We start from the raw sequence: 10003 nt of genomic DNA, 5'->3' as shown, positions 1-10003 counted from the left end.
ATAAGTAAGGAGATTGAATCAATAATCAAAACCTTGGGGCGCCTGGGTGGCTCTGTCGGTTAAGCTGCCGACTTTGGCTCAGGTCATGATCTCGTCGTCCGTGAGTTCGAGCCCCGCGTCGGGCTCTGTGCTGACAGCTCAGAGCCTGGAGCCTGTTTCAGATTCTGTGTCTCCCTCTCTCTGACCCTCCCCCATTCATGCTCTGTCTCTGTCTCAAAAGTAAATAAAGGTTAAAAAAAAAAATTAAAAAAAAATAATCAAAACCTTGCAACAAATAAAGGCCAGGACCAGATGGTTTTCTTGGTGAATTCTACCACACATTTTAAGAAGAATTAATACCAATTCTTCTCAATATCTTCCAAAAAGTAAAAGAGGAAGGAATTCTCCCAAACTCATTTTATGAGGCTAGCATTACCCTGATACCAAAGTCAGATAAGGATGATACAAGAAAAGAAAACCACAGGCTAATGTTCCTGATAAATACAAATGCAAAAATTGGCAACATTAGAAAACTGACTTCAATAGCATATTAAAAGGATCATACACCTTGATCAAGTGGGATTTATCCTTGAGATATAGGATAGTTTGGCATACACAAATCAATAAATGTGATACATCATAAATAGGATGAAAGAAAAAAATCATATGACTATCTCGATAGATGCTGAAAAGTTTGGCAAAATACAACATCCTTTCATGAGAAAAACTCCCAACAAGTGGGTATAGAAGGAATGTAACTCAACATAATATGACAAGCTCACAGTTAATATCATACTCAATGGTGAAAGGTTGAAAGTTTTTTCTCTAAGATCAGGAAAAGACAGTTACTCATTCTCATCACTCCTACTCAAGATAGTACTGGAAGTCTGAGCCAGTAAAATTAGGCAAGACAAAGATATAAAAGATATCCAAATTAGAAAGGAAGAAGTAAAATTGTCTCTGTTTGAGGATGATATGTTCTTATATATAGAAAATCCTATGGGGCGCCTGGGTGGCTCAGTCAGTTAAGCGTCGACTCTTGATTTTGGCTCAGGTCATGATCTCGCAGTTTGTGAGACTGAGCCCCATGTTGGGCTCTGCGCCAACAGCGCTGAGCTTGCTTGGGATTTTCTCTCTCTCTGCCTCTCTCCTGCTTGTTTTCTCTCTCTCTCTCTGAAAATAAATAAATAAATATTTTAAAAAAGAAAATCCTAAAGAATCCACCCAAAAGCTGTTAGAACTAATCAATGACTTGAGTAAAGTTACAGGCTACAAAATCAACATACAGAAATCAGTTGTGTTTCTCTACACTAACAGCAAACTATCTGAAAAAGAAATAAAGAAAACAATCCCATTTAAAATGGCATCAAAAGTGATAACATACTTAGGGATAAATTTCACCAAGGAGATGAAGATTGGTACACTGAAAACTATTAGTCTTTGTTGAAACAAATGGAAAGATACCCCATGTTTATGGATCAGAAAAATTAATATTGTTAGTGTCTCTCCTACCCCAAACCATCTATAGATTAAATGCAATCCCTATCAAAATTCCAATGACATTTTTCACAGAAATAGAAAAACAATCCTAAAATTTTATGGAACCACAAAAGGTCCTGAATAACCAAAGCAATATTGAGAAAAGAAGAATGAAACTGGAGGCAGCACACTTCCCAATTTCAAACTATTCTACAAAGGTATAGTAGTCAAAACAGTATGGTACTGGCATAAAATAGACTTATATGCCAATGGAATAGAATTGAGAGCATGGAAATAAACCCTCACCCATAAAGCTAGCTAATAGTTGACAAGGGAGACAAGAATACTCAATGCGTAAAAGATAGGCTTTTTAATAAATGATTTGGAAAAATGGGATAGTCACATGTAGAAGAATGAAATTGGAACCCTAAATTATACCACTCATAAACATTAACTCAAGATGGATTAGAGAATGAAATGTTAAGACTGGAAATGTAAAACTCCTAGAAGAAAACATAGGTCAAAGACTCTGTGATATTGGTCTTGACAATGACTTTTTTGGATATGACACTAAAAACAAGCAACCAAGGCAAAAATAAGTACGTGGGACTACATAAAACTAAAATACTTCAGGGGCACTTGGGTGGGTCAATTGGTTAAGCACTGACTCTCGGTTTCAGCCAGGTCATGACCTCACAGTTTCATGGGGTCGAGCCCCAGAAAGTTGGGCTCTTTGCTGGCAGTGTGGAGCCTACTTGGGATTCTCTCTCTCTCCCTCTGCTCCATCTCCCCCACTCACACTCGCACATACATTTTCTCTCTCTAAAAAAAAAAAAAAAAAAAAAAAAGATAGGAAATTAAATCTGCCCAACTCTAGCATTCAGCATTCAGGTGCTTAACAACCATGCTATATACCTTTCTGAATTAAATTTATTCTTGAAGTTTTTATACTGTGTGGAAGGTAATCAAGAAATGAACAAACATTTATCTCACATTTTCTATGTGAGAAATACCGTAGGAGAAGTCAAAGAAGTAGAACATGGTTCTAGGCTCCTTCCACCTCCCCCCAAAAGCTTAGATTCTTTTAGGATTACAAGACACCTGAAAGCATCAAAGGCATCATGGTAGCAAGTGAAAATAGGTGAGTGGTTTGTATGAGTGTCTTTTCATCTATCCAGATCCTCTGCTGCTCTCAGGAGTGAGTGAATGAATGAACATTTAGAAGAAATCAGTTGATTTTTGTTGGACCCATACTGTTTTCCCAGCTTCTCTAAATGTCAGAAACTCCTCTGTTCCTTTTGTGAAGATAACTGATGAATGGAGGGATCATTCACCTGGAGAGAAGAGTCCCAAGTAGACAGAGGAAGCTGGTAACAAGCTTGTAGACATTGGGGTCACATTTTAAAAAGAGCTTAAGATATGGATTGTAACAGTAGAGGCTTAGGTTTTGGGGAAATCTTTATCAATATGACAGGCCAAAAAAAAAAAAAAAAAGATTTTCAATGTTATTTAAAGACTTCCTAATGAAGGGCACCTGGGAGTCTCAGTTGGTTAAGCATCTGACTCTTGATTTCAATTCAGGTCATCATCTCACAGTCGTGGTCAGGCTCTGCTCTGAGTGTGGAGCCTGCTTGGGATTCTCTTTCTCCCTCTCTCTCTCTCTGCCCCTCCCCTGCTGGTTCTCTCTCTCTGTCTCAAAATAAATAAATAAATTTAAAACAATATTAAAAAATTCCTAATGAGATAGAACATCTTTTCATATGTTTATTGTCCATTTGTGTTTTTTCTATTGTGAATTGCCTGTTTATGTCCTTAGTTCATTTTACTTTTGGATTTTGTTGAGGTGGGTTTTAGGCAAATTGAGTTTGAAATAATGCATGTGTAAAAATGTCCAGTAAGTCATTGAAGATGCAGGATGAAGTCTCCAGGAAAAGAATGCAAATGAGCAAAAGTAGATTACTAACTCACAGCTCAAAGAGAAAAAGGATCTGGCAGAGGCAAAAGAGAAATATTCAGAGTGACCTGGAAAAACATGTCCTCATATGATCCTTACCAGTCACACTTCCTTTTACTACATAATTTAGTGTGACATGCATATTCTTCCTCCCCAAGTATATTTAAGAAGACCCAAGGGTGCTGATTCATGTTCAGATGTTTGTCATTCTGACTATTATTTTTTCTTAGCAAACCCAAAAGTCAGTGTGCCCCCTTGAGGTTAGAGGATTCCACAGAGCTGCCCTGGTGGTATAACTCCAGAATGTGCTGCTGCTGCACTTTTGGCTAAGATGCCTAGTATACTGCCTTCTGAAACCAGAGCAGTCAGAAGACATGCCCCAACTAGGCCATGTGACCCATGTGACCATGTTGGCCAGTGACCATCTGCATTATCACTACTGTTGCCAAAGCTGAACCTCAGGGTTGCTGTCTGCTGACCTTGGCCAAGCAAGACAGCTGTGGCTCAAGCTGTGGCTCTAATTATGCCACTAAGGATGTTGGATGTTGTAGATCCTAGTCCAGGCTATGGAGGTTCCTCATTGTACAGGGACGAAGTGCACAATTTATTGTCAAATGGGATCTACACCAAATATAGCCCAGCCTTACCACCTTCAAATGCTTATGATACACATGGGCCCGCGTCTGCCTCCAGCCGACTGTGTTGGGAGCATATCCACTAATGAATCCAGACTCAGGATTCACTTTTCTCAGCTCATCTCTTCATCTATTTTCCCCTGTCCTCGTGGTAAATTATCTCCTAGGGATCTTGTTGCTCTTTCCTGTTGGGTTGGGCTATCCAAATCCATCAAACAATTTTGATTCATTTGAACATGAGAGGGAAAGAAAGAAGTTCTCGCTTCCATTCCTCCCCAAAGTACTGGGATGTGTTGAGGGCTCTGACCAATACACCCTCATTCCCAGCAGTATCTAAGTTTTCAACAGCAGTGGATATGTTTAGGCACAGAGTGGGGGTTGAGGGAGAGAGGGTATTATCAAAATGTCCTGTTGCATTGGGGCGCCTGGGTGGCTCAGTCAGTTAAGCGTCCGACTTCAGCTCAGGTCATGATCTCACGGTTTGTGAGTTTGAGCCCTGTGTCGCACTCTGTGCAGACATCTCAGAGCCTGGAGCCTACTTCAGATTCTGTGTCTCTCCGTCTCTCTGCCCCTCCCATGCTCATGCTCTATCTCTCAACAATAAATAAACGTTAAAAAAAATTTTTTTTAAATGTCCTTTTACTTTTTTATTTATTTATTTTTTTTAACGTTTATTCATTTTTTGAGACAGAGAGAGACAGAGCATGAACGGGGGAGGGTCAGAGAGAGGGAGACACAGAATCTGAAACAGGCTCCAGGCTCTGAGCTGTCGGCACGGAGCCCGACGCGGGGCTCGAACTCACGGACCACGAGATCATGACCTGAGCCGAAGTCGGCCGCTTAACCGACTGAGCCACCCAGGCGCCCAAAAAATGTCCTTTTAAAAAAGCACCTTCTCTCACTATTAACCAGGCAAAGTTAACCTGAAATGTTGAATCCCCAACAGAGGTGGGCTATGATGTTAATGAAGCTTAAGTGTTACTTGCTTCTACCCCTTCCAAGTGATAGGAAAGGCCCTAGCAATGTGTTCACGTGCTCACATATTTTGGTACACATCACAAAAGTAAGATATTTTTGTATTGTTTTTCTTAAAGAAGTTTTCTCCCCCCAGTTATATGACCATTAGGCTCCACAAAACCTGGATCTATCCTTGATCTTGGGCAAAACTTTGTGAACTTTTTTGTTGTCTAACTTTTAAGAAGCAAAGTGGAGTATTAGAATCAAGCCAATCTAATTCCATCCCTGCTTCCACTTCTTACTAGCTGTGTAATCCTAGGCATGTTACTTAACTTCCCTGAACCTGAGGTTCTTCAGCTAGAAAAACAGAGGTAATAATCCATGCTTTGCAGGATTGTTATGGGAATTAAAGCACGTAGCATAGTGTTTGGCACATAGTAATTAATCAAAAGCATTGTGTGTTATTGTGGTTCTTATTATTACTTTGTTAATCGCAAAAAGATCTTTTCTTTGGGGAGGTGGGTACTTATTTCCCACATTTCCTACATATCTATGTATTCTCTCTTCTTATCTAGGCCTGATCAAAAAGACCCTTGAACATGAAAGAACCCGGAAGAATGGGGCTCTGCTCTGAACTCTTAACTGAGTAATTCAGTTGTCAAGCACTATTGACTAGATTGCCTTCACTTTACCAATGTTATACTACAAAAAAAAAAAATAAATAAATAAAATAAAATAAAATAAAATAAAATAAAATTCATATCCAGGTAAGAAGGCTAGAAAATGTCTTTCAAAACCATTTACTTTGGTTCTAAATCTCAAAGAGGTAATTTGATATTGAAAATATGGTTAATGAGTCAACATTCTTTCAAATGTGATGGGAAAGGGACAAGGTGGTAGGTCTTCAGCCCATGTGCCAATATGTCAATACAGGTGGCCATGCCCAGGAATATAGTGGTTCTTTTTTTTTTAATTAAAGTGCCAAACATATTTAGTCTTTCAAGCTTATGCAAAGGGGGAAAAGTATAATTTAGTCACATACTCAGTTTAAAAAATGATGAAGTTTTGGAGCACCTGGGTGGCTCAGTTGGTTAAGCATCTGACTTCGGCTGAGGTCATGATCTCGCAATTTGTGGGTTCTAGCCCCTCATCAGGCCCTGTGCTGACAGCTATGGGCCTGGAGCCTGCTTCGGATTCTGTGTCTCCCTCTCTCTCTCTGCCCCTCCCCTGCTCATGCTCTGTCTCTCTCTCTCAAAAAATAAACATTAAAAATTTGTTTTAAAAATGATGAAGTTTTGGGGTGATGGTGGGGTGCTCCAGAGTCGACGGCCAAGAAGGAATTCTTGAAGACGTCTTTGGTGCGAAAAGTGATTTTATTAAAGCACAGAGACAGGACCTGTGGGCAGAAAGAGCTGCACTGAGCGTGTGACAAGTAACTGATTATATATTCTTAGGTTGGGAGGGGGTTAGGGATAAAGTAAGTCTCTAAGGTATTTTGGAAACAAGGTTTCCAGGACCTTGAGGGGCTAGCTGCTGTTAGGAAAAGAAGCCATTTATTACCGTTTCGGAAAACCTCAGTCTTGAGACCCTTCAAGTATATATCAGGGGGCCATAAGCTTGGAGTATGATTGCCAGCATATGTCTTGGGGGAATTAGGATAAAAGGAGTTTCCAAAGGAATTTTTATATGTTAAAGTAGACTTTCATAGAATCCTGTGGGGTCAGGATAATGTTAAGCCCAGATTCCCTTTTGCATCTAGCAAAGTGTCATCGTCAAGGCAGCTGAGCTCCTAGAAGGAGGTCATTCTGCCTGTTTCAAGGACTTGTCAATGGGCTGTAGACAGTAAGGGAATTTAATTTTTCATTTGCCTTAGTTTCCTTAATTACCATGGCAAGCACTTAAACCCCTTTCCTTTGACTTGGGTAGCCAGGAGCATTGGAGAAATATCACACATATCCCACCTGGGGAAGGGGGGTTGCTGTTAGCCTGTACTTTGCCCTCAGCTTGCACCATGCTTTCTCATCAAGAAGTATGGAGTATACACATAGGTGCTCTAGTAAAAAAGACTCAGGAATGAAAGACAATACCTCAAATACACTCAAGGAGTTATTTGGAACACAGAAGAAACCTAAGGAGATGGGTAATTTCTTATAATTGCTTAATTGACTGTTTTGCTTGTGGGTCACATAGTAACTTATGTAACCATAGCTTGTAATTGAAATGTTGTTTTAGTTAAGAAGACAACATGACCATGAATCCTTCTATGAAAGGATTTCAGCCCAAGGCATTTAATTCTGTTTCAGAACTCAGGTCTACTGGGGGAAGGAAGCACATTCTTCTGAATTCCTTAATACTGAACTTCAAAATCTTTGTCTGGCTTATCTTTTTTTTTTTTTTAATTTATTTATTTTTGAGAGACAGAGAGAGACCGAACGTGAGCAGGGGAGGGGCAGAGAGAGAAGGAGACACAGAATCTGAAGCAGGCTTCAGGCTCTGAGCTGTCAGCACAGAGCCTGACACGGTGCTCAAAGCCACAAACCGTGAGATCATGACCTGAGATGAAGTCGGACGCTTAACCGACTGAGCCACCCAGGCACCCTGGACTTATCTTGAATACACCTCTGCTGCCTCTTCTTCCAGTACCACCCTCCCGCCACCAAGAATAGTTGTTCTCCTGAAGTTATATTTATCTTCATTCTTCCACATTGCCCTCCCCTCAACCCCACAAACACACATATGAGAGTGGCTCTGTAAGGTCAGTGGGAATTCTGCCCTCTAACTCCCTTCTCACTGACACCTTGTAGACCACAATTTTAATTTCCACCTTCTCTAGGCTTCTTTTCTTTCTTTCTTTCTTTCTTTCTTTCTTTCTTTCTTTCTTTCTTTCTTTCTTAATTTGAATTCAAGTTAGTTAACATGTAATGTAGTATTGGTTTCAGGAATAGAATTTAGTGATTAATATATAACACCCGGTGTTCATCCCAACAAGTGCCCTTCTTGATGCCCATCTCCCATTTAGTCCATCCTTCCACCCACCTTGCCTCCAACAACCCTCAATTTGTTCTCTGTATTTAAGAGTCCCTTTCTGTTTTTATCCTATTTTATTTTTCCTTCCCTTCCCTTATGTTCATCTGTTTTTTTTTTTTTTAATTCTACATGTGAGTGGGAGCATGTGGGTGGCTCACTCAGTTGAGCATATGATGCTTGATTTCATGAGCTCAGGTCATGATCCCAGGGTCATGGGATTGAGCCCTGTGTCAGGCTCCACGCTCAGTGTGGAGCTTGCTTAAGATTCTCTCTCTCTCTACCTCTTCCCCTTTCCCTTGCTGGCTCTCTCTCTCTAAAATAAAAAAAATAAATAAAAATAACATTAAAAAATTCCATATATGAGTGAAATCATGATATTTCTCTTTCTCTGACTTTTTTCACTTAGCATAATAAACTCTAGTTCCATCCATGTTGCTGCAGATGGCAAGATTTCATTCCTTTTCATCGCTGAGTAATATTCCGTTGTGTGTGTGTGTGTGTGTGTGTGTGTGTGTGTGTGCACGCACGCGTGTATATATATACATATATATATACATATATATATATGTATATATATATATATATGTATATATATGTCTTCTTTATCCATTCACCAGTCAATGGACATTTAGGCTCTTTCCATAATTTGGGTATTGTTGATAGTGCTGCTATAAACATTGGGGTGTATGTGCCCCTTTGAGTCAGCATTTTTATATCCTTTGGATAAATACCTAGTGGTGCAATTGCTGAGTCATAGGGTAGTGCTATTTTTAACTTTTTGAGGAAACACCATACTGTTTTCCAGAGTGGCTGCACCAGTTTGCATTCCCACTAACAGTGCAAAAGTGTTCCCCTTTCTCTGCATCCCTGCCAACATCTGTTGTTTCCTGAGTTGTTAAGTTTAGCTATTCTGACAGGTGTGAGGTCATATCTTATCCTGGTTTTGATCTGTATTTCCCTTACGATGAGTGATGTTGAGCATCTTTTTATGTGTCTATTAGCCATCTGGATGTCTTCTTTGGAAAAGTGTCTATTCATGTCTTCTGCCTTTTTTCTTCACTGAATTATTTATTTTTTGGGTGTTGAGTTTGATAAATTCTTTGTAGATTTTGGATACTAACCCTTTGTCTGATATGTCATTTGCAAATGTCTTCTCCCATTCTGTCAGTTGCCTTTTAGTTTTGTTGATTATTTCCTTCATTATACAGAATCTTTTTATTTTGATGAAGTTCCAATAGTTCATTTTTGTTTTTGTTTCCTTTGCCTCCAGAGACATGTCTAGTAAGAAGTTGCTCTGGCTGATAACAAAGAGGTTACTGCCTGTGTTCTCCTCTAGGATTTTGATGGTTTCCTGCCTTACATTTAGGTCCTTCATTCATTTTGAATTTATTTTTGTGTATGGTGTAAGAAAGTGGTTCTACTCTTATTTTCTATCCTCCCCTCCACACTTCGATCTATCTTTCCCCATATTTCACAAGCATTTCCAACAATAGGCAAAACAAATGGAAAATTACAATGATTTTTTAAATCTCCAAATAGGTTGAATACAATTCATTGCTATACCAACATTCAAAGTCTGTTGGGAAAGTCTTTCATAATTGTGAGGAAAGGCTTCAAAAAGACAGCCTCTTGGCAAGATAGCAGAACATATTGAAAATACACAGAGGGGCACCTGGGTGGCTCTGTCAGTTAAGCGTCTGACTCTTGATTTCAACTCAGGTCATGATCTCACAGTTCGTGAGTTGCAGCCCCACATGGGGCCCACATGAAGCAGTGCAGAGCCTGCTTGGGATTCTCTTTCTCTTCCCCTCTCTCTGCCCCTCCCTTGCTCTCTCTCTCTCTCTTAAAATAAATAAACAAAATTAAAAAAAAATAGTGTTTAAAAAAAGGAAAATACACAGAAAATCTGTCTGGAAAGCAATTATAAACCAAATTGCTAACAATGCTTATACAAAGGGGATGAGAGATATTT

The sequence above is a fragment of the Panthera leo genome, chromosome A2 (genome assembly GCF_018350215.1).
Source record: "Panthera leo isolate Ple1 chromosome A2, P.leo_Ple1_pat1.1, whole genome shotgun sequence".
NCBI lineage: Eukaryota > Metazoa > Chordata > Mammalia > Carnivora > Felidae > Panthera > Panthera leo.
This window is presented reverse-complemented; position numbering follows the sequence as displayed.